At 36.4% G+C, this 26,749-nt stretch overlaps 2 protein-coding genes across 2 annotated transcripts in view; both read left to right on the top strand.

Moving 5' to 3' along the window:
• Positions 1-26,749, top strand: part of LOC135073476 (protein O-mannosyl-transferase Tmtc3-like) — a 181,039-nt gene that overhangs the window by 109,073 nt on the left and 45,217 nt on the right. The window lies entirely within an intron of this gene.
• LOC135073117 (glutamate receptor ionotropic, delta-2) overlaps positions 12,772-26,749 on the top strand; it is a 108,203-nt gene continuing 94,225 nt past the window's right edge. The window contains exon 1 of the mRNA XM_063967159.1: positions 12,772-12,929. The gene's annotated coding sequence lies outside the window, so the exon portion shown is untranslated. The remainder of the gene's footprint in view (positions 12,930-26,749) is intronic.

The following is a 26,749-nucleotide window of genomic DNA, read 5'->3' as shown; positions in this document are numbered from 1 at the left end:
TGTTGCGGAACGTAAATAAAGTAAGATTTCTATTATTTATGTTTTGGGACGTGATACGAAGTTATGAATTTGTTTTCTGTTGTTTACTAAGTATACCTAATACGAATCATCACTCGGGGTATCAGTGATTTTTTTGGTGTTGCATAGTGTAATTGTACATAATTTCCAAAAAAAGTATGAATGTTTATGTGTCTGGAATGTCTCGTACCCATAGTACAAGCTTTAATTACTTTTGGCGTAGTGTACCTACCTAATTTAATTTTATTTTTCGCAATACTGGCTCAAAGATTACAAGATTTGCATCCAATCTGGTCTAACTCCACGAAGTTTGCAGGTATTTTTAATCCGTAAGACGTCGACGGGTGAGTCCGAGAATGGGATATTTAAGAGATAGCAGGACTTTAAAGTTTGGAGCCCAGTCTAGTTGTGTTAAAAGGCAATTTAATGGACATTAAAATGAAATCCTGAGTGGAATGTCGTAAAAGGATTTGGACGGATTACGTGGAGGGGACACCCTTTTTTAAAACCAGACATAAATAGAACAGTACGAATACTTTTATATGGTCTTTATTTTTTTATAATAATACAACTTTATTTTACGGTCGTTACTGATTTCATATTTAACGAATGACCTTTAAACTTACAAGCAAACTATTTAAGGCTGAGTTGCACCACCTAACTTTAACCGTAACTGTAACGGTAACGGGTGCTTTTTGACGTTTGTTAAAGTTAGATGGTGCAACTAAGCCTAAGTAAAGTAGTATTCTTAGTCGAAGAAGTTAAATGTAAGTAGCTTTCTTACTCTAGTTCTCAAGGCTTTTGAGTTGTATGAATTTGTAAGTTAGGTACTTATACAAGAACATTATGAGCGTAGTAAATTACGTACTTACTTAGTCTTTAAACTCTAAAACTCCACATCATCCTACTCGTACATACTCGTCTTCGAAGGCTCTAGAATAATATAAAACTCGAAGAAAAACATAAACATCGACAGGTGGATCACATAAAACGAATTTCCCAAGCTTATAAATTGGGCGTATGATCAATATTTCAGTACCAAGTCAATTTTCAAACAGTTATTCAGAAGTAAGATACCTTTTGTACACCATTAATGACACTGTCCACGGTGGCGAAGCGTACTAGACGCGTACTTAGTACGCTTGGTGTACACCTGCACAATATCCGCTACGTTACGCTATGCTGCCGCTCAAAGGGAGTGTGAGTTTACATCAAATATCGTCACTAGTGAGCGCGTTAAAAAACATATTGTTGTCAGTGACGCTAAGGCTGAGTTGCACCAACTAACTTTGACCGTAACTATAACAATAACCAGTGTATTTTGTATGGAGTTTAACAGATTTATAACGTTTGTCAAAGTTAAAGTAAGATGATGCAACTCACCCTAAATTATTCCAAAGTATTACCTTTTACACCATTTAAGTTTTTACGTCAGTCACTGATCAAGAGGCTGAAAGCGAGGCAATTACCGATTCGTGGCGAGAGTAAACTTTGTTTTACTTGAAACGAATTAATATTCATTAAAAAATCTTTGTCGGCATCATTCCGCGAAGTTCGTAATCAGCCCGCGTCAGGTCTGCCGGCCCTGCAGGGCTGCCACAAATTAACTAAGTAGTTAAACAAGGGATTTTATAACATTTTCTCTAATTAATGGTGGGCAACAAAGGGAATGAATGATACGTCAAAATAGAAAAATATGTTTACAAAACTAAAGAAAAAAAATCCTCATAAAACAATAACGTTTTCGTTTCAACTGCCGTCCACTGCTGGACAAAGGTCTCCTCCAAAGGTTTCTTTAAAGACCAGTCTTAGGCTTTTCGCATGCAGGTGCTTCCCATCCCACTTGCGTGATTTTTACAATTACTTAATAAAAGATTTTTAAAATATTATACCACGAATAATATGAAAAGAAAAATCGTGTAATTTATTAATGAAAGGCTATTAAGGAAAATTCCGGGATTAGTTTATAAGTAAGTATGGTAAAGGGTAGTTAATTCCTTTCAGCGATGATTTCCCTTTACCTTCCAGCCCAATTTGCGGAACGCAACAAACCACGAATAATTTAACCCACAAAACACATAATTGGGTATAATCCCTCATGTGCTTTAATATAAATTCCCGGGGTGGGCTGTTATCGGAGCCGAAAATATATGGCATCCAATCTGAAATCTGAAAGGTTACCCTTGGCCATTAATTTGGTTAACGAAAAATGTAGAAAAAATATTAGGGAGAAAAAAACGTTGTAGAAATTGTGCGGGACTAGACTAATACGAAATCGCCGTTGCTAATATTTTTTGGTATCTTTGGTGTTTATGAAGCTGAAGACTGTGGTCACCTTATAAAGGCTTAATGTGTGATTTTTCTAAAAAAAACATTAAATAGTGTAAAGTTGCTAGTGTCAAGATGATCCTGTTTTCGTAGTATTTATCCTGGCCATATAAGAGTTGTAAAGGTGGAAGCAAAAGGTGGGAATTGTCTCATTTTAAGTACCTACTTATAATTTAAAAGTAGGTAGAGTTTGCGTTATTACATACGTCGTATAAACATAAAAAAATATGGATTGTTAACTTAAAACTTTAAAGTTTTGTTTAAGCAGTTTAAGGATTGAATATGTACAAAAGTTTTACCAATTTATCCCTTATGCCCTACACAATAGAGGCAGCCCTAGGTGTGCGTCAGCGAATCCGGGACTTTACCAACCCAAATGGATTTCCCTGCTTCCACGATTTAAACAGTCTGCGAGCCACTTGCGCGGTTTCGTCTAGTTAACTCTTTTTACGTCAATATTCATAATTCACTAATGGTGCTTTTAAAACTTCAATTACGAGAGTAACATACTTAAAAAAAACTTTTTTATTTAAGAGGTTTTGGTGATTAAAAGTTAGCTGGAGCTGTGGACGTTGCATTTTTTGTATCAGACAGGCTCTAACTATTAATGATCTAATCCTAAAACTTATGGCAAGTTCTTACAACATTTTAAATGTTTTGCCCCCTGGTTGTGTTTCTTTAGAGTTTTAAGCTCTAGCTCCTTATTCTTACAAAATAAACACGTACTTTATCGCTATGATGGAAAGGCAACGTAGGTTTTAGTCATTTATAACATTTCTTTCGTTCGCTCATTTCAGCCAAAGGCCGGCCTCCCCCAAGGTTTTCCACAATGAACGGTCCTGCGCTGCCCGCATCCAGGCTCTTCCCGCGACTTTTACCAGAAATAAATACCTAAATTATTAAAGATTTAACTTCACACAACAATAATTCTACTGTTGATCCTACACAAGAACTTTTTGAAGGATTTCGAATTCCCACCGAAAAACTCCAAGCCTTCACCCGTTCTTAGTAATTTTCGACTGTAAATAAATTTGTAGCCAGTTCTTTTAATAAGCAGGCTTAGCTATCAGTTAACGCGAGCTAATTACCGTCTGGACCTAATAAATTAAGCATGGTAAACGAAGAACCATGTACCCCTTCGCTTGGCTTTTATCTACTAATCATATGGTTTCCCGTTGAAGGTTGAATTAAAAGCTGCGGAATAGCTGACTCATTCGTCTACTAAACCGTTCTATTGTATTGTATGTTCTATGAGAGAAAATTAGTTAATTGACCAACTGATGCGAGATTTTGAATATAAATGTTATCGAAGAGAGATGAGATAAACGGTGTTTTAGATCTATCACCACGGCTAATGTTGAAATGAAAACCTAACTGCAGGTCTTGATCCTTAGTAGAGGTATTAGGGAAGAAAATCTTTTTAGCTGGATATGACCCTTTACACATAATTATCATCATCGACTGGCGGAGAATGCCACCTGGCATTAAGTCCGCCACTGTACAGTTGTATGTGCAAAAGTATAAATAAATAAATAAATAAAAAATCATTTCAACCATTGGACGTCCACTGCTGAACAGTGAACATAGGCCTCCCTCAATGATTTCTATGTTGATCGGGTGGTAGCGGCCTGCGTCCAGCGCTTTCCTGCTACCTTTATGATGTCATCGGTCCACCTTGTGGGTGACACGTAATTATCGGTATAATAGTCTGGACTCTGGACTTACAATCCAGTAACTGTCGTGGTATAGTTGCTCCTTCTATGACAAATATAGAACAGACTAGATGATGCAAACAATCACCAAGAAAGAAAATAGCAAAGTTTTGCTAGTTTTCCCCATACTTTAATAAACCTAGATAAATATTACGAAGCTAATAAGTAATTACCTAAACACCTCAGTCTTATCTTAGGATCTCACATTTTTAGCCCCCAAGAAATAAGAAGTCACCGAGTGGGCGTAGTTGTTTTAATTACCGAAGCAATTTAGGAATCGGACGAATAATTGCGTGTAATATTTCAGAGAGAACTAAAAGCAAAATGTTAAGGGTCCGCAGTTGTAATTTGAAACTTTGAGGGTGATCATTTGTCAGGAATTCCGGGACACGTCCCGGCGTTTGGGACGTCGGATTATATCACACTGGCTGCTTCCCCAGCATAAGTGGATTAGAAATTGTTATGGACATTTTTTAAATCCTTTGTTTTATTAGCGAGCGTATCTGACTTACAAATTAGAATCGCAGCGGAGTGAAATCACTTAGAAAAAAATTGAAATAGAAAAATATTTTAATGACACTTTATTAGGTTTGTTGTTGTTGGAGAATTTCTCTTTTTATGTTTATGTAACCTGTGTGCTTACCATGAGTTTACGTTAGGTGTGCTCGCTAGCGACTACGTAAAATAATGACATTAAATGTATGACATATTGTGCAGCGCCCCTAGCGGCTACTTTCATGAAATAAAATCTTCATAGATTTTTCTGACGTACTCGCTAGCGAGCAAACCTAACGTAAACTCATGGTAAGCACACTGAATTGAGAGGAATCCACTCCTTCTCACATGAGTATCTAACAAAAATATTTACTCATTTCAAAATTACCAATGCCAACCCTATTAAAATAGGTAAGAATTTCGCATGTTCTTTAGAAGCCTCTGTTCTGTTTCTTTACTCATGTGGTTAGATGTAGAATAATATAACGAGATTCACACTCTTAAGTATGAAACCTGGTAATTAATGTACTAAATAGGTAACTTACCCCCATACTAATTAAAGTTCCACCCGCGTTTAGGACTTATCAGAAATGTCATTTTTTAAACTGTTGTTGAACATGCGTGTAACTTTCACTAGTAAGGGGGTAACACAAAAATAATGTATGAATTTAGCAATCTTATACCTAAATAAGATGTAAATAATGTTATACAGAAAGAGATAGAACTGTCTCAGTGATCTCAATACATATTTACGTTGCCATCAAATACAGCTTTGTTCACATAGCTAGACTCATAAACAATTCAGTGCCCTTGTAAGTCTGTCTAGAAAGATTTCTATTGGCACGGACTGTACCATATATTATTCTGTCTATTACGTAATCAAAGATGACGAACGAAAACAAGTTTGAAGCCACAGAAGTTAACTTCTGTAAGAGCCAAAGCTGTTGTCAAGCTGCGACCCACGTCAAAATACAACCACATAACACTTGAGTTGTCTTTGCCTCAGTAACTTTATTTCATCAACGAACAACTCAATGTATTTCTTAAAATATCACGTACAAATCGTGTCTGTACAATCTACCCTCCAATATCGTTCCTCTTTATAAATCCTGACTTCTTAAAACCCTGCAAAAAGCTCCCCAAAATGAAAAGGATAACACGAGGACACTTTAGCCGTTGGACTTTCCAGGGAAAATAAGCATGCCTTTTTAGAGGCGGCCTTCCTCGGAACCAGGCTTAGCGACGCATCAAGGCGTTAAATTAATCTCCCGCTGCGAAAATTCATACAAACGAAGGCAGTATGTACAGACACAGTGAAAAACTGGGAAGTTGGTTCATTTTTCATAAATATCTACATAATATGCTAGAGTCAAGACGATCACGTACTGCATCAACGGACGGACTGCCCAATTTATGAAAACTCTGTTACTGTCGGCGTTATCGAAGGAAATAAAATATCTGCTTGGTTAATCATATTAGTAAGACTACTTTTAAGTTTAGTAGGTTGACCGACGATCTGGCAAAGGTCGCGGGAAGAGCCTGGATGCAGGCAGCGCAGGACCGTTCATTATGGAAAACCTTGGGGGAGGCCTTTGTTGGACGTCATTTGGCTGAAACGAACGAACGAACTTTTAAGTTTGCTTTTAATAAAGCATAATTTGATTCTACGATAAGTCGTATACTCGTTATTTTGTATTAATGTCAACAACAACGGACAGGACATGCTATCAGTTTCAGGAATTTTCTTCATACGAGTATAACACCGTATATCCTATAGAAACATCATTGAGTAATTCCACGAAATTAAGTGACCGTACGAAAATGGTTCGTACACAGAAAGGCAAAAGGTTTATTCCATAGAAAGTAATACGACAATGTGGCCTTAAAATATTATCCCAATTTGATGATCTCGTATCAAAAGATCAAAGAAATCGTGAATGACAACATCATTTTTCACGCGTCAAAATTATTATACACCGCACTTTCACAATTTATAGGATGAACATTTCGGGCATATTCCTGGATATTCTCCCAAAATTTCCATCGTAAACTGCGTTGCGGACTAATACACAGCTTCCGAGGAGCTTCGTGAAAAATTGGCGGTCGACTGAGTTTACTATGGAAGGGTTGAAACATCGCCGGTCTTCGCAAACAGTACATAAAGTTCCAGCAATCTCTCGGTTTTTCCGAATTAAGCCGTGAAGGGACATCGGGCCGTAGTGTTGTAGAGCGATCGTGAAACTGTCCATTGTTTATCGATACTGTAATAAAACTAAAAAGTAACCCTACTATTACAAAGAAAAAGTAAAAAATACATTTGCGTTTATGATATTAGATTATTCGTATCATACCTATTACCTATACTAATACTTGACATTAAGTTAAACTACTACTATTAAGGAATACATTTTTTTTTTTTTTTTTTTTTTATGTGATACATACTAAAAGTCATCAGCATCAATGCTATCGCTATCATAGCATGTGTATTTATTGATTCAATGTTCTGGTTTTTCTAAGTCAATTATTATCGATTTCAAACTATCGATAGTTTACCAGCACTAAAATGCTTTCGCGAATTTTGTTAGTTCCGTGGCGATCGGACGAATATCAAATTCCACGAAAAAAATCCACGAGGTTTGCTTTAAAATTCCTTGCCGTATTGCTTCAAGCATTTAGGACATCGATTCGGCTTATTGCGCCATTACGTATTTAAACAAAGGCACATAAAACTGAACATTTTCGATAGCAGAGACGCATCGACTTGATTTACTTTCGCATGTGAGCTTTGTGTTTCATCTCTTTTTCTGGTTTAGTAGGGTAAATAAGAAAATACATACTTACTGTAAAATTTATATCACATCAGATTTATTTTGCACCCTTTTTTACAAACGTAACAGACTAGCCGCTTTAGGCACTCAAATGATGTATTTCCTGAAACCTAGCCTGAGTTATCTAACTCTACTTATACTATAATTGGGAGACAAGTACTTAATTAGATTTAATTGGATGTTAAATTTAATCAACACCTTCCTGTTAACAAGCATCTGACTAACCTAATCACATGTAAACAGATATGCTGTGGATAACCACTGACATAACCATCTATAAATTCTATACCCCAATCACACGTATTTAATCCATACTTGAATTAATTTCTGATCATCATAGTCTGAATGATTAATTTATAGCTAAATCTAGCACATTCTCAAGATGCACCAATTAAATAAAAAATAAATAAATAAATATCCTTGGACATTTTACCCAAACTAAGCAAAGCTTGTACTATGGGTACTAGACAACGGATATAAACATACTTAAATACTTTTTTTTTGTAAATACATACTTATTATACCTACATAGAAAACACCCAGTCCAATACAAACAAATATGTTCATGCACACAAATGTTTGTACTGTGCGGGAATCTAACCCGCTACCTCCGGAATAGTAGTCCGTTTCGAACCACTACACCAAACAGCCGATAATTAAATACCTCGAAGGAAATATGAGTCAATTCAAATAGTTCACCCTCAGTCTGAGCAGAGCATCCGCAGGCATGCATTGTCCCTTGGAGACGGTCCAAGTGTGCCATTGTCGGGCCAAGCTGGGCCCTAATGAAAATTGGCGGCCAAGGAATTAAATTGCTCTTGACTTTAATGCACTGGGTAATTAACTTTCAACTGTTTGCCTTTTTCGCTCGCTAAGTTAAGGATAAACGAACCGTTGAATAAGCTTGTTGAGATTGTTGGTTTTATCGATTAACAAAAGTTATGTGGTTAACCTAGTTTAAGAAAATTCGTCTCGGTCATTTATTTACACCCAACTCTGCATAATGTGAAGCCATGTAGTATTATTCAAATCTTATATAAGACATCATTATGTTACGTTAAAACCTTAATATTAAAGGTAATTAACATCTACCTTACCGTAGGAGAACCAGAGTGACTGACATAGCCCGCAGAATCGCTAAAATCAAGTGGGAGTGGGCGGGGCACATAGCTTGGAGAGCTGATGGCCGCTGGGGCAGGAAAGTTCTTGAGTGGGGACCACGAGCCGGAAGACGTAGCGTGGGCAGGCCTCCCACTAGTTGGACCGACGATCTGGTGAAGGTCGCGGGAGGTGCCTGGATGCGAGCGGCGCAGGACCGGTCTCTGTGGAAATCCTTAGGAGAGGCCTTTGTCCAGCTGTGGACGTCTTTCGGCTGAAACGAACGAACATCTACCTTACCTATCAGTTATACTATGTGTACGTATCTGACTATGAAATTGCACTTGTCAAAACATCCATTTAAATCCAACGAATTAAATATTCCCGATTGCCAATCATAATTTCGGAAAATCGAGAGTTAACACTGAGAATGCATGCATTCTCAAAATTGCATAGTAATTGCTTTTATGGCTCGGATTGAAATCCTTTACTTAAAATGCACGTACCGCCTTCGTGCCAAGCGCTTTCATATTTCTGCAGCGCAGCATAAAAAGGAATAAATCTAAAAGGAAATAAAAGCTTTTGCTTGTAATGAAAATATCTTCCCGATATTTTCGGCTGAATTTACTGAGTCCTACAAGAATCTGCCAAAATGAAACTAAGATCCGTATTCACAATCAGTACCAAATTTTGTACCAACGCATTTTTATTTCATTTTGCACCTTACTATATTCACATTTTCTTATAGACAAATTGAAGTTGAGAAGGCTTATTTATCTGTTATACTGAAAATTTACTTAGTTATTAAGTATATGTACGTGGAAACAATGTTAGCACAAATTTTTGGCTATTCCCACCTCTCGTTCCCATGGCTGCAACTCCTGTGTAGCCAGGATCTACAGCTAGGCCGTCAATAAAACCAGTGAAGACCAAGTTTAAAATTAATGATATAAAAAGTATCGATACTTTCCGGAGGAGTTAAACTGAGGATTCAAAGTTGAAAAAATGATGTGTCGCCTTCTATCGTGACGTCAAAATCCCCATTTTCCGTAGACAAATGCATACTTACAACACAAAATTTTCTTCCCCCATTCGCCTTAGCAATGAAGCTATTAAACAACACAATTTGGAATTATCAAGCCGCCTCCAGACGTCGGAGAAACTCCGGGAAACCAGTATCGGTGCCGTGGCCGCGGGCGGAAGGCTCGTTCACGTTCGCTGAAGTTACATATTTGAACAGTGTTTTAAATGCCAAGTGAGTACAATCAGATGGTTGAAGCTCTAAGAATTCAATAGAAAGAGGAAGAATAGAAGAAACAGAGAAAATGCGAATGATAGTGAAATGGAATATTGGAAAGAACATTTAATTATTACAAAACATATTGTTCTTCGCTTCTCATTGAGCGCTTATCAAACAACAATATTTTTTAAATGATTTATGCAAATTCATTTTATTTAAGGCTTGGTATTTCTTCTAAAGTAGGTATTTCGCGCTGTCAAAATCTGCGCGCGCAATTCTTCGCCGAAAACAGCGCGTCAAAGAGCTCCCGCCACAATTTCCAGCTACACAGTATAGAAATACGCAGTTGGTTAGGTTAGGTTGACTTCCTTCCCTTCAAGCGTCACACTCACAACACTTTCTAATAGAAATCATATTTTTGGGATTTCTATTAGACTTTTTGGGAATATATTCTAGAATCGAATAAATATAAAATATAACTGCAGAAGTAAAAACTGTTCAAAGTGGCCGTGGCGTCGCCCGACCTTCTGGAAGTTCTGCGCCGGCTTAAAGAATTTCAAGATTACGTCTACCGACCTATCGGTAGGCCCTTGGGAGCTTGAGCGATTGGAATTTTTTTTTATGATAAGTTACTCTTAGTAGCGATTATTTAGAGCTTGGATAATAAATTTAATTATAGTTGTTGCAATTCACGAAGCTTTGCATGTGGTTAATAACATTAATCAGTATAGGTACGCATCAATTTTGTTCAGTCTCTTTGTTTATTAATAAATAAAAATATCATACTAAAATTGCAGAAACATATTTGTTTGTATTGGTCTGGGTGTTTTCTTTCTATAATATGTATGACGTATGTACGGGGTTCTGTACCTATCGAAAATTGCTATAAGCATCACACGCGGTTACCTGCGTACCTCTGTGCACTCATGAGAGTTTAAGCAGAGGTCCCTAGAGTTTGACTTTGAGCTTTGTTTATAGTCATTACGAAGCAGACTGATGGGAAACTGCACTGTCTTGAATTCGAAAGGGTAATTTGACGGTGTTTGGGGAATTCTAGGAATAAATACAGAGTCTCCTCATTGAGATTGAGATATTTCAATTTGAGATTTCACTTGACATTGAACACAATCTGAAATGGAGTTTTCAAACACTTGTAAAAATAAAAAGTAATTAAATCAAAGGCACTAAGTAGTATTGATATCAACTTCGAAGAAAATGACTGCCAAAATTACTTTCTACCCGTTCCACACGTCTTTCATGAATTATATTAAGGTATTGTTAAACTAAATTTCAAGTAGATTGAACCAAGGAATCACTTTGTCCCATACAAACTTTGCCCCCTTTTTTCACCCCCTTCATTTCATGACCCCATTTCGGAAAATCTTTTCTTATGAGATGCCTACGTCATAAAAAGAACACACCTTCCAACTTTCAGGTCTCTACGATATCCGTCAGTCATTTAGGACAAAGCATTTTTATTAGTTGTTCAAAACTCTATCGTTCCAGGTATGTCATTGACAGGAGGGCGCTACTATCTTAATGGGTTATTCATTAGTCCACTTGACATTTCAGAATCGTTTGACTTTAGATACCTAAGCGATTTGATATTCGGAGTCTTTTAATGAAATCAAGTTCTGAAATAACTTGAGGTGTTGTACCCGATCAAGCTTTTCATTGCAGGACAGTTAAATAGTTTTATTATTAGTTTCTTCTCTAAGTCTTAATTTGTCAGAGTAGGTAAAGGCTCCATGAGAGCAAAATTTAGCTTTATAATAGTTTTTAATTTTTTTCTTGAATTATTTGACGCCTTGTAATCTCTTGTAATCTCTCGTTAATATAGGTCCACACAAATAAAGAATGTTTGACTTCGACTTTAATAATTATGCTCTTACATAATTATAAATAAACTAGCTTTCCGCCCGACGCTTCGCCCGCGTGGAATTTTTTGGTTTTTATATAACTTATTACACTCAGATATAATGTGGCTTTCTATTGGTGAAAGATTTTTTAAAATCAGTTCAGTAGATCCCGAGATTACCCCTTACAATTTAACAAATATACAAACACACAAACTTTACCTCTTTATAATATTAGATTATAGATAGGTAATTTGAAACCCTATTTTGTTTTATTCTTTTTTTTATTTTAAATATTTCACGATCCAAACTAATATTTACTGTAAGTAAATGCTAAATAGTAAATATTAGTTTGGATTGTGAAATATCCTACTAATATTATAAAGGCGAAAGTTTGGATGTCTGGATGTCATGATGTCTGGATGTTTGTTACTCTTTCACGCAAAAACTACTGAACGGATTTTGTTGAAACTTTACAGTATTATTGTTTATAACCCAGATTAACATTATGACGATATGTGGCAAATAAATTTCAATAAATAAATAAGACGTGTCTAAAAGCGCCATCTATCGTCATTGGTTAAAATCTACAGCACTGGACAAACTACGGTATGACGTTCGTAAATATTCATTCGGGGGAAACCGTGAAACGCCATCTATCAACATGGGTAAAATGAGGTAAAACATCATATCTAACGGGGGTAAAACGAGGTCCACGCGAACGAAGTCGCGGGCGGCCGCTAGTTAATAATAGGTAGCTTTCCCTCCGCAACCTTATTGGTATTCCATGTATGTGTCTTTTAACTGTTAAACATTTCATGTAAAATTTGTCTAATTATAACTCTATTTACATCTGCATCTGTAAGCAAGGATTCATGTTCTTCAGCCCAGATGCCGAGTAAACAGAATCGTCTTTCAGTGACGTGCAGCTGCCCCTATATTTGACCCACTGACCTAATTTTTTTTTATTTATTTGTGTCAGTGTGCTCTTCTAAAGAGTGAAGACGATTTTATGTAGGTACTATTAAAATGTAATTTTAACTCATTGGTTTTGTCTCATATTTGAGGAATGTATCATGAGTAGAGTCTTAGTTTAAAAGGATGCCAACGATTTAAATTTCAATAGGTAGACAAAATTCAGAATTCTTAATTGTCAAAAATTTTAGCTTTCTCCAGTAACACTGGTATTATTATACTGTGACTCATCAAAGTCATCATTGTCAAAAATATTGACAAATCGAGAACTGTCACGGCCAAAAAACTGGCACGCGTCCGTCCTCCGTAAGCGCCACCGCGCGACTGATTGAGATTGTCCAAGCCGTCATGGGCGATTTTTTCCACATTTTTTAACATAGTAACTAAATAAGACGCAATATAAAAATTTCATCCGTTAAAAGCCCTCAAGTTATTTCTAAACTTTAGTTTAGTAAAAGATTCAGAATCTCAAATCGTTTATTTTAAAAATAAAACCATTATTAGAAAACGAATAGAGGTAACTTTGGGAATTTATTCTATCGAGTCAACTTCATCAAATCGTGTTTCCATCCGTTAATAGCCCTAGAAAATATCCTCAACTATGCCCAAAAAAAATCTTAGCCTTTTATTTTACTGTTTAGTACCTCAAAAATGAAAAATGAAAACCTCATTTTCGCCATTTTCTCTGTTACCCGGCCTTAAGTTAGAATTTGAATGATTCTGAAAATAAGCCCTCAGAGTTTTTAACTTTCAAACTGCGTATATAAACAGAAAACAATCGCCCATATAGAAAATAAACTTTCGTTTGAAAATGTGAAATTTATTTTAGATTTAAAGTCTAGTTTTCAGATACGGGTCGCATTGTTTATGGCATTCCCGTCGAACACAATAGTATGTTAATGCCGTAACTCCCAAAACAAATAAACTGATTAAAATAATGTACTAGTTTGAAACAACCTTTTGATATTTAACGTAACATTTGAACATACAGGAACCATAATTAATCATATTTATCGAATAGCAAACTAAACATTTTAGTGAAATGATTACAATAGCAAAATATGCTTCGGTTAATGATAACTAGTTGGAATATTAAGCATCGCTCTTGTATTTGCATTTGGGTTACAATTAGGGTTTCTGATTTCTCGACTTATTTTTTTTCTCGAGTTTCGAGAATTCTCGAGGCCAAAGTCTCGAGTTTTCTCGGGTCTCGAGTCTTTTAATGAAAACTGCTGAAATCGGTTGAAATTTAATAAAAACACAGGTTTTTTTAATCTAGTATACCTACTTTTATGCACAACAATCAATATTAGAATTTAATATCACTTATTTTGGTAAGGAAAGAAACAAAAAATAAAATCTTCTTTCATAATTAATATTAACTAATAATCATAACTAAAGTCTCGTGTACTTTAAGGATAAATAACAATAAAAATCTGGAGCTACAATTGAATCACTTGTTTTCTAAAGAACACAAGTCCAAATAGCAAAATTACGATAAATAGTTTTTTTTTATGAACAAAAAAAACTTTTTAGTAAATTTTTAAATTTCTTACAGACAACGACTTGAATAAACTTTACGAGGAGGCACGAGTACCTAACCTAACGTCTGTTAGGTAAGGTAACTGTCTAGTTAACAAGTTTTTCAGTCTTTAAATCAGTCAGACAGAGTCAAAATTAAACATACATAATAAATATATTATCATACTCGTTGGTGAACATTATTATTACTTAGTTTCGATTGAGATCATTACTTGCAAATCAAATCAGTTAAAAAAGGAAAGACTAGGCCAGTCTTAAAGCAACGTTGACCTATTTTAATTTATACCTTTTATTAAATAACTAGCGGCCGCCCGCGACTTCGTACGCGTGGATCCCGTTTTACCCCCTTCATCTATCTTACGCGGTTTAGATTTTTTCATACAATTTTTTTTTTCCGCTAACTCCCGTTCCCGTGGGAATTTTGCAATATCCTGTTGTAACTAAGCTTTAAGTTTACTAAGATACCTGCATGCCAAATTTCAAGCGTCTAACTTAAGCGGTTTAGATTTTTCCATACGAATGTTTTTTCCCGCTGACTCCCGTTCCCGTGGGAATTTTGCAATATCCTGTTGTAACTAAGCTTTAAGTTTACCAAGATACCTGCATGAGAAATTTCAAGCGTCTAACTTAAGCGGTTTAGATTTTTTCATACAAATGTTTTTTCCCGCTAACTCCCGTTACCGTGGGAAATTTGCAATATCCTGTTGTAACTAAGCTTCAATTTTACTAAGATACCTGCATGCCAAATTTCAAGTGTCTAACTTAAGCGGTTTAGATTTTTCATACAAAATGATTTTCCCGTTAATTCCCGTTCCCGTGGGAATTCCTAAGTATACTATAACCTGCCCAGGAGTATGAAGAATAATTGTACCAAGTTTCGTTAAAATCCGTCGAGTAGTTTTTGTTTCTATAAGGAACATACAGACGGACAGACAGACAGACAGACAAACATTTTACTGATTGCATTTTTGGCATCAGTATCGATCACTAATCACTTTCTGATAGTTATTTTAAAGATATATTTCATGTACAGAATTGACCTCTCTACAGATTTATTATAAGTATAGATTTAAACCTTAATTTTGTATAAGAAAATAGGCTTTCAAGAATTTTAAAGCTTCAAAATCGAAACTCGAGAATTCTCGAGCTCCGGTAATTTTTTTCTCGTCTCGAATGAAGCCAAATTTCTCGAGTTTTCTCGAGTTCGAGAGAGCTCGAGCAGAAACCCTAGTTACAATTGAAATAAAACTTAATTAGGCTATTGCAATAATTAGAGCTCTGTTAGAACGTGTGATTTGACAAATGGAACGATCCAATTAGAGAAGAACGACAATCACAGCTGTAATACTAATATTACATGCTTCTAAAGCATTAGAGATACGAGTATGCACAGCCGAGAGCACATTAGACTACAAAATTTTGTTACAACTAGATATAGACATAATATTTTTCCTTTTCAACTTCCTCGTGTTTTGTACTGACGACAGCCCATCCAGCTTAACACTGGAATTTTATGTAGTTTTAATACTTAGGGCCATTTAGCAAACAAAAATGAATATTCATAATGTGATGATGTCTTTAATCTTATGTTATGTGATGTTGGCAAAAAGCGAAACTGACCCCTAATGTTCATCAACTCATGTAATACCTGAACCTTTATTGTAACAAGTGACATGAAAATTTTCCTCAGATTTGTTACCGTATTCCTTTTCCTAAAGAACGTAGGGGTAGCCAGACATAATATCTGTGTAGTGCCTAACCTAACCTTAACTCGAATTTTGTTTAAGGCTTTTAATAGATAAGAGTTGAAATACAAAACCCTTTCAAATCTTGTCAATGCTTTGTGATCATTTTGTGAGTTTATAAAGAAGAAGAAGAAAGAGTTGGGATATAAATTCACACATTATTTTTTTCTGACTAAATGTCAACTTAAGTCCTTGATACAGAACGAAGCTTAAAACTACACTCAATTTCAAAAGATTAGGTAAGAATTTTGTTTTAGTGTAAATAATTAGACCAAACTTAAGACATAATTATGACAGATTAGATCGATATCTGAGAGATGTTATTAATAGGGACCTAAACTGCTGATTACCTACCGTTATGTTTCAAGTTATCTGGCAGATAAGTTCCTAATAGGATATCAGGGACTTAATTAGGAACTCAAATATGCCTTAGGCAGTTGAGATTTTAAGAACTAAAATAATGCGATGCAATGCACTGTCTTGTCTATGTATTTGCCTGTATTTGTGTGACATCCATTGTAATAAATGTATCTTTCTTTCTTCCTTTCTTTCTTTCTTTCTCTTTCTTTTTTCTTTCTTTCTTTCCTTCTTACTTTCTTTCTTTCTATGAATATAAATCATAAGCAATTGCACTTGCCCGTTCCTACTATTTCTAAGGTCTCCGGCTCCCTTTCAAATGCGTATCCCGATAAAGTTGTCCACGGCTGTGTCGCCCCCGGGGAGACATTACTCCGGCTAAGCACCCCAGTCCTCATCTTCATTCCATACTTACCCTGCATAGGGATGGGAGGAATAAGTTTAGCATCGATTTGCATCTTTCAAACGATTACTACTTATTCTTTACGGAGTTTACGCAGTTTACATGTGTCATTGTATTTATTACTCGAGTAAAGCAGTAACAGTAACAGAGGCTTTTCAGATTTTAAAGTTTACGAATACGTCCAGCTAAGTTTTATAATTTCTATCAGGTTTCCCGTTTTCGTATTGTCATTATGACCGGTATTATTTTCTGCTTCATTAATATTATCCAGACATCTAAAAACTCAAAAGTTCTGAGCTACTTTCATTTTTTGTAGTTGCTTGTGTTTTTTTTTTATAATCAAAAATCCCAGCCAAAACATTTCATCACTGCAACAACAAAACACTCAGCAGCAAACATAGTTATGGGTATATCGATAAACCACAAAATCGACATGCATCCACATCTCTATGCTGTCAAAACCCGCATACCATTATAAACCGTCTCCCCACACATAAAAGACGATAATGGAGTACGCCCCAAACAACATCAGCTGTGTATGCTTTCGGCGTGTCCCCCAAATTGGTTCCGTATTAGGTTTCGATACATTTCAGAGATATGACAAACTTAGCATCTATTTGAGCGTATGAATCAGTATGACGTACATTATGTTCAATTTTCAGGTCAATGAACTTTAACTAGCCTACAATAACTAGTTGGGTTTGATCACGTCATTGTGAACATTGACATTAGGTTACATTAGAACCTATTAAAGGCTCTTATCGGGGACAGCAAGTGACTTTAGTGTATTATTAGTAAATGATATAATGATATTCGTAAATTATAAATAACTTGAAGAAATCGAACTGCTTAAAGCGGGAATCGAATGATATTTGTAGTAATATAATAGCAACGTGGCTTATACCCTACCTATCTATTATGTAGCACACTACTTTAAATAAAACCGTGTAGGTATGAAATTGTTAAATACGTAACAAAACATATTAACAGTCTCTACTGCATTACCAACTCAACCATTTTATTCTAAATACGCCGAAGTAGGTTCATTACTACCGTTTCTGCTGAATCAGCGTTCCTAACGGGCAATAAACGGGTGAAAATTATTGATTATCGATCAGATACCCAGTGTTCAGTGATGCGACTGTGTAACGACTCTATACACATTGAAAATGACAATAAATTGCTACCAAAATGTGATTTAACAACATATGCGCGTGATAAATGAGGATTTTCCGTCCAAACAACGCTCCTCCTCTGCTTGCCAAACGCTTAATGGCTTTAACGTAGGATATCGGGACTGAGTAATCCCACTTCAATGTACAAACAGCATATTACACTTTACATTTTTGTGGCAAATTCGTCCCTATTGCAACTACATAAGAGACCTCAGTTTTTAGCTTAACGTGCTCTGGTTTGTACACTGCTCTGAATATCTAATGTGCGCCCCGATTCTTTTATGTTCTCGAAAAGAAATCAGCGTACATGCCCTACATTCAATAATAATTGAGCGTCTCCCAAGGCAGCATATTAGGACCATTGCTATTTCTCATTCCATGTTTATTACTCTTCTCTTTCTACATGAAGAGTTTATTACGCTTACTATCTAAGACTGCGTTTCCATGTCTTCGGTGTATATTTGAAGCGAATAGCTGAACACTACATACTCATTTATGGCACTGTGTTGTTGTAATAGGGATGGTTTTGCCAAAAATATAAATAGTCTGACGTACTGATGTTGATCATGCTAATGTTATTCCATGTAGAAAATACTACAAAGTACTTTTGAAAGTACTCGTAGAATAGCTTCTATATTTTAAAAACAACAGAATAATTTCCAGAAGAGAAAACAATGAAAGTTTGCAAATCCGTATGATAACATCATCATAAATTTATTCGTTCAAGGGGTGCTACGGTTCGCGACCCAACTCTGACAAAACTAGAGACTACAAATTATGTTAAAGTACCAGAGCAAAAATTGCGTCAACACAAGCTACGAGCTAGCTAGACTAATTTGGTAAACAGGGGTCCACTGTTGTTCTGGCGTTTCAAAGGTTACGATAACAAAGTAACTTTTATTAGTGTTACAGACAATCGTTTTTGTTTCGAATTTTCATCTCGTTACGGCTGAAATATTTCATTTAAAACTCATACCGCTCCTTTTTGAAGATCGTGTGTAACCCAGTGGTAATTCCTCTGCTCAATAATTCACGAATCACGATTCAACTTGTAACGTGTTCATTATCGTTAAAACGTTCACGAAGATACAAATTTGATAATTCTTGTGTATCTTTAATGACCCGGTTTTCTTAATTCCGCCTATCAAAAAGAATAATTCGAATTTCGGCATTCCTTGGGATAGATCGTTTCTCTGAATTATTAATGCAAACCGCTAAAACAAATTACCTAATTCCACGTCAACCGGCCCGGCGGCAAAGCCAGTAAATATTTTGATGGCTTGTTACATTTTCATTAACTATGACAGCGTCCGCCCTATGACCTTTTACTCCCTGGGGACTTGCGTCTTGTAGAGAAAATACATAATTTGCTTTCAATACATTCCGGTATCAATTTGCCGTAGGGCACAATATCCATTCCGCATGTTTCGATGAAAATACAAAATATATTAACCAAACTGTTTGGTTCTCCAAAAAATAATGAGGCGAAATACCCTCTTCTTAGAAGGATGTCGTTTGACTCGACGCCGCAGCGCAATAAAATGTTTATTTTAATGGCTCCATCAAATACTGCGTTTCTCTAATAGCTATGCCAAAGGAATATATGAATGAAAATATGGGAAAATGTGTAACCGCTCGCACTTGCTTCTTTAAATTCTAGTAACGTCAATATTATATCATTCATTACTTTGAAGTCTACGCAAATAGTTTCTACACTTGCTACTCCATCCTACCTAACCCAAATAAATACAATATTATCATTTTCATCATTCAAATGTAGATCAGGTCCACAAGCATTTACTTAGATGCCCGTTCTCGAGACACTTGATACAATTGGAAGCTCAACCACGCCTATGCAAGTAGTCTGCGGTCACGGCTAGCCAGTTGGACCGTGTATCCCTCTCATCTCAAGGTATGTGGGTGAAACAAAGCGATCAGTCGTGGACAAGGAATGCTTTGCCAATCGAGCCAGTTAGGCGCCTTTGTACAATTATCATCCGACTCTGCTCAGTTCAATCAGAAAACTGCCACCGACTTTGAAGTAGCTCTTCATACCAAATATAGCTTATCAGGGAATTACGGCAGACTTTGAATTTGTCTTTTAGAAGAAGATAATCCCATCAAAAACAATACTTGTCAAAAAAACCAAGTCTCGCAACTCAGTTGTTCTACGGTAAAAAGTTGTGAGATCCATGTAATACCAAGTCCAGGCCAGGAAATCTTTAACGTTTTACATAAATTATTGACTTGGCCATCGCACTAAATAATTTAATTTACACGTGTTTTCATGCGATGGCCAAGTCAATATATGTATAGCTAGTGTAATCCAAACATCCCAAATACAATACGAAACAAAATATAGAGACAACGTTATTCAAATGAGGACGCATCCGTAATAGGATGTAATTCATTCCGTCCTTTTTACGTCATAAATAATTTTATCTTGTAGCCGAACAATAAAAAACACCCGTATCTCGCAACTAATTTTGAAACTGTCCCCTTAATAAAATATACTGTATCGCTGGAGGCAATAAAACAATAATTTTCAGGCAATGATCCGATGGTATCTAGGGTGAGGGTAGTTCGATATTTGATACAGACCTCCGTGCCTCGGGGATGGAGCGGTGTTTTAGATTATGTTCGGTTATGAGTTGCGTTATGACTTTAGATGAGACGGTTTATGTGGACTTGACGGTAGAGACATTGTTGCTTACAGTTCTGTATGGTTAATGTCGTGAATTTAAATTCACTCTCTTAATATTATCATCTTTGTTTTAAACGCTACCATTATCTTACATTGATGGTACCTAAATCCAAAAAGAATTCTAGAGCATAAATAAATATTGGTAGGCAGAGCGGTCTTTTAGTAGTTCTTTATCAGTACTTATTGATCTTAGCTCATATAAAATAATTAACTCCATGTTCCATCGAAAACAGTGGGTTTAAAATAAATCTACTTTAAAACGCTCTCCAGTGTAGAGCAGTGAAATTTACACTAACTACCATATACTATCCTATCATAATCATTTCAGAGTCTGGGAGTCGATACATTAAAAATAGACTGCTCAATACGAGCCCCCAGAGTCTTTGTTATTCCGCAGTCTAGCCTCGAAGACGCCATCGGATTCTTGAGAAAACACTACAGCATTGCGTATTCCGTTACCGTACAAATACTATTGTTAATGGCTTATGGCCCATTGCAACTTTATCGCGCCAGTCATCAAATGGTACTTGCCAGTCACTTTCGCGTTTACGACAAAGGCTGAATTTTTCCCTCAAACTTGGAGCAATTTGTTTTTGATCGGCAACAAACTTTTCTTGATGTTTGATTTCATTGTGGAATTTAAATGGCGTCTGATCGAGACCGAGGTTTCAGTTATTTGAGCTTTGCCAATTGATTCGGATATTCTGGGTCTATTAGAATTTTTCGCATATTATTTAATTCATTTTAGTTGTACTTATTAAACTCGAGCTTCCATACCAATTATATTATAAAGCAGATTCTTAGCTTTTACGTCCAGTTAAAATTGCTGCTATTGTACGAGATAGGCAATTTCTCACGCTTTTTATTCTGTACTTAAACCAGACATAACTTCATTAAAGTATTAAGTAGCGGCTTCAATTAACGTAATAATAGGTGGGACTAATTCTTAAACGCGTATAAGAAAAAATAAGTTGAGTAAGCTTCGTATTAAAGGAAAGGGGTCTTTGTTATGTGGGCGTAAAGGTTCAAATTGCTTGTTTTATGGGGTCATATCTGGGGAATAGGATCTCGCTATTTGCCACTATCTTAAAAACTTAATCGCGACGAGGTCGAGCCGGTCGCCGTTTAGTCAAGGAAAATGGGCAAGTATTTAATTTATATGCTAATATTGTAAGAAAAAGACCGCTTAGCGGAGCGCGTCGGAATGGGCGCTAGGTCTTAGGTCAAAAGATTACAAATACAAAATAAATTGGGTAGGAATATCATTTTCCAAGTCGGGGGTTTCTTTGAGATTGGGCAGGGTTGATCGAGCGAGAGTGTTTCGATGCTGGTGTTAAAAGTGTTTGGGAAGGAATATCCGTTCGCTTTCACAAAGTTCTTTGAACTTAGGTTGTTGTATAACTTTAGTTTTTCGTTTCACTGTATTGCCTTTGAAAAATAATGAAAGAAGCAGCGGTGTACCCAGTTTTATACATTTGTCACTCATATAGTGTTTTGGCGAAGTTTTGGCCTTATCGTGTCACTTTTTGCCCTCGGCTACGGCCAGGGAGAGTTTCGGTTTCACAGAAAAGACTGTGTATACCCCTTTCAAAAATCAAAAGAAAAAACTATCTCATGATTTTCCCCGGATTCAAACCTAAGCTTAAATCGGTCCAGAGGTTTAAACGTGAAAATGTAACAAACAGAGTTACTTTCTTATTAATATCATTATAAAGGTAAAGTAACAAGGGGACAAGTAAACAGTTACCTAAAACTTCAACTTGAATCAACGCCCTCGTCATAAAGACTGAAGAAAGTCAGCTTCATTTATCTGTATAGCGCAACGTTATTTCCTTGTTAAATGAATTAACTTGCCGTCGCTCGAGCCGCCCGGCATAATTCCGTTCATTGGTTGTGTTCTAAACCTTAAGGGCTATATTTCACCGGGACACCATGGCGGCGCAACCAGTCGCCGGCTACCAACAAAATGTATACAGCTCTATAGAGAGTTACTCACCTGGTGTCCGTTTGGTTGCGCAAAGCTGTATACATTTTATTGGTAGCGGCGACTGGTTGCGCCGCCATGGTGTCCCGGTGAAATATAGCCCTAAAGGTAGCCTTTCGAAGCGAGCGTCTATAGAATCAGTGGCGCCGCGACTGTGAAGCCGCGACAGAGCGACAAATTATAATAGATGTTCTATGCAAATGTATGAAATTCTAGGGAACGTCATTCGAACGCAGTGACACTGTTGCGGCGCGTTAGTGACGCGGCGTTGGTGGCACTAAAGGTAGCCTTTCGAACTAAGCGTCACAGACGCAGCGTCTTTAGCTTTGGTCTTTAATGCCACCAACGCCACGTCACTAACGCCGCGACAGTATCGTTGCTTTCGAATGTCGTTCCCTAGAATTTCATACATTTGCATAGTGATAGAACATCTATTTGTCGCTCTGTCGCGGCGTCACAGTCGCGGCGCCACTGACGCTATAGACTCGCTTCGAAAGGCTACCTTTAACTGCGCCTACCTCCGTTAATAAACTCGGCTGTTAACAAGGAAAATACTGCCAAAGTTCTATTTATGGACGCAGAAATGGCTGTAAAAAGACTGGGATAAATCGTTAAATGTAGACCGTTTGTCATCTAATGAAGCAGCTTAAAAGAAACGTGTAAACGATTTTATGTTCGCCTCGAGATCTTGACAAGTTAAAACGCGTTTAATGGCTCTTAATCCATGTCAAACGCCTGTGGCGGCTCGTAAAGTCTGAATTAAAACTTGTTACGTTGACTTTTGTACTATAAGCAGTTGTGCACTTTCAAGCGAAACAAATTATTTCATTTGATCACAAGCGTTACAGACAGTCGTCCTGCGTTTACAAAAAATATATCGTTTATTTATTATGCATCTATTAACGTTTATATTAACCGTAATTTAGTCGTCATAATCGAGGTCTATTGAATAACAGCTGTCATTTATAAAATAAGAAAAAAGTAAAAAAAGAATTGATATCACAAACAAATCGCAGCTTCTCGTTCTAAAAAAAATTCAGATTCAAACAAAAACCAGGCAAAGGCATACCCAAAACAGCCTACAGTCCGTTATTGATTGCGTTTTAAACGCGCGACACGCGCGGGCGCCCGTCAATCGTTAAAATTAAATATCCCGGCGATCAATCAACACTGTCACAGCAAAGGGTTACCGGAGCTGCCAATCTGCAATCGGATATTATTTTTCAGCCGGCGAATGCATACGGTCTTGATGAAGCAACATAAAATGTTTGTTCATTTAAAACGAGAGCACTGCCAGCGCCATTCAGTAGTCAGGGTCGACAGTATTGATTGTGAATGTAAACAAATATTCTTTCAATATATTTCGAGATAGTAGATACCTAAATACAAAAATATACAAGTCTAAAAACTATTTCTTTATAATAATCGTTGAGGGCTCGTCCTCACGGAGACGTCCCGTTTTGTTAGTATACGTGTTGATATGAACGTTGAGAAGAACATCCCGTTTGCAGTGTCCCGCAAAAAACTGATCTGTCCAAATTTCTAACATCCTGCATTGCTGGATCCCACAAAACTGGATTGCCATGGAAACGAGCCCTTACACGTGTTTTCATTTTCCAGACCAATAGACTCATAATAAAATCATCCTACTAATATTATAAATGAGAAAGTTTGGATGTCTTTTTTTTTATCCACAACGAGGAAGCTCTTGGCCTGTATCTCACCTGATGGTAAGTGATGATCAGGCCGAAGGTGGAAGCGAGCTTCACCCGGAATCCTCAACCACGGAGGAACTGGCTGGATGTTTGTTACTCTTTCACGAAAAAACTACAGAACGGATTTTCATGAAACTTTACATAATTATTGTTTATAACCCAGAATAACATATAGGCTATAATTTATGACGATTTATGACAAACTAAATTTTACGCGGGTGAAGCCGCGGGCAAAAGCTAGTACTATAACATTGATTAATATTGTTGGTATACAGAAAATGCCTACACAAAAACAACCAACGCAGATATTAACATAATTTCCACAATCGCGATAAGAGCTCACTCCATACGATGTAAATTATCCATTGAGAGCGCAAATTGAATTCATTTAGACCATCCATCAAACTCTCTTCACCAATTCTAAATAATATTCATGTTTCACAAAAAACTCTCGTAGATATAAACAGGGAAAATATTTTAATGTCTCTCCTAATTTGAACGACGCGACGCGACGATGACAAATTGCTATGTAACAGACATGTAGGTAGAAACTTGGGCACACAGTGAAGATGGCACAGTAGACTTAAGATTTTATGCTAAAGAACTTTCTATAAAGTCCTCAAACTTCTACGAGTAAAAAGCCATATCAAAATCAAATTCTAAAAAAGGGATAACTAGACTTATCTTGTAATAAGAAACTAATTGTGCCTGGTGGTGTTACCCGCGGAAAAATGTAACTTATCCAGGGTGTCAGCTAACTCCATTAAAATCGCTCTAGCCTGTTAGACGTGAAGAATTAACAAACATACACACACACTCACAAACTTTTATCTTTATAATATTAGTGTGATTGACATAGTTAACTACGTTTATTATTAACTCAATACCGTTTTCTCATAAATTTTTACTCCTGTTTTGCAATTCCCTTATGTAATCAGAAAGAAAATCTAGGTTAACAAGTTCTAGGAATCTTCAGCCCTACACGAGTAAATAACTGATCACGCAACATATTTAGTGATATTTGGTACTAACGCCCGTATTCACAAACATTACTATGAGGTCTCACAGTGCGCGTGGACGCATAAAATATGGTGACACACGAATCAATCACAGAGCTCTATTCAACGCTTTGCGTTCGATTTGCCGCTTCACTTAAGCAAGCACCGTTTGTGAATACGGGCGTTAGTATCTTAAATACCTACTTAGTTAACTTATTGTAATATTTTACATAAAGTAGTGCTATAGTCGATAGTTGGCAACATTATACACAGTAGTAAATTCACATTTTATTGCAAATAAAGCACAGTGTGACCTTATTTAAAACGATTTGGCAAAGGGATTTAGTTCACATACAGAGTTGGAGATAAACATAAAGTATGTCATATGGTGATTCACGTGGTCTCTACATTACTTATGGGAACTCGCATGAACATTACTCAGTTCGAAATACTATATGATTTATTTTAGTCTTCTTCTCTTTCGTTCCCCATGTCTATGTTTCAGAACCATTGAAAATATTCCTTCGTCTGTTTCGATAGCACTCACTTTGCTAATATTTTTTATTTGCGAAAATGTCTTTCTCTTGTAGTGGCTCTGGCATTTTTATTCATTTTGTAATTCTACACTGGATTGCACTAATATTTAATTAAACTTCCATGGAAAAAGAATTTCCAGTGTTTATTTATATTATGCTGTAATGTGATTCTCCGCGGCAAATGAAAAAAGTTTATCGCGAGCCCCATGTTGGGCGCCACATTCGACCAACGGCCTGACTTTGCGGGTAGCAGTGAGTTTTATTTACTCCAAGTCCCACTGTTTCAAACAATATAAACAGTTATACGTGGGACACTATTTAAGTTGTGAGCCTAACTATGAAAACAAAGTAGTTTATTATTAAAATGGTATTGATTGCGTTTATTGGTATTTTCTTTCATGATTTATGTACTTTTTAATGTGTCCGAAACACTTTTCATAGCATTTTTTCCACTCAGCTTGAGGCACCTCCAAAGCATGGTTTTTGACCGCACCGACAGTTGCTTCTGGCTACATAAATCGCTGTTCACGCATTTAATTTTAATATATGGGTACCAAAAGAAGTGCCTAGATTCCAATCATGAATTTTGTAGCGTTGGACCTGTTTATTTCATATTTTGAGTGTTCAAATAGTCAGTTTTTTGACGAGACGTGTAAAAGCTCACATTTTTGTTACGAATGGCGATTCGACTATGCTGGTCAGTTTCCCTTATTAAACTGAAGACTTTTGGAAAAAAAGTGGCTGTTTACTATTAAGAATTAACCATTCTAAATTTCTCTAGTAACGTTTCTGTCATATAATCGGATATTTCGGAAAAATAGGCGACCGTAAGTTTCAAAGTGTTCCGAGCGCATGGGACTTTTGTTGGAAATGGTTCATCTTAAAACACCTCCATAGTCGATAGCTGTTTATTTTCAGGATCATTATGCATAGATCCTTAATTCGTCAACTGTCACAATTTTAAAAACGGCTTTTAAAGCTTTTTAAACGTATTTATCAAACATTTTCAAGGACTAAACAACTCAAGCGTCCTATTGAGC

This window comes from Ostrinia nubilalis, chromosome 7 (genome assembly GCF_963855985.1).
Source record: "Ostrinia nubilalis chromosome 7, ilOstNubi1.1, whole genome shotgun sequence".
Lineage (NCBI taxonomy): Eukaryota > Metazoa > Arthropoda > Insecta > Lepidoptera > Crambidae > Ostrinia > Ostrinia nubilalis.
This window is presented reverse-complemented; position numbering and strand designations above follow the sequence as displayed.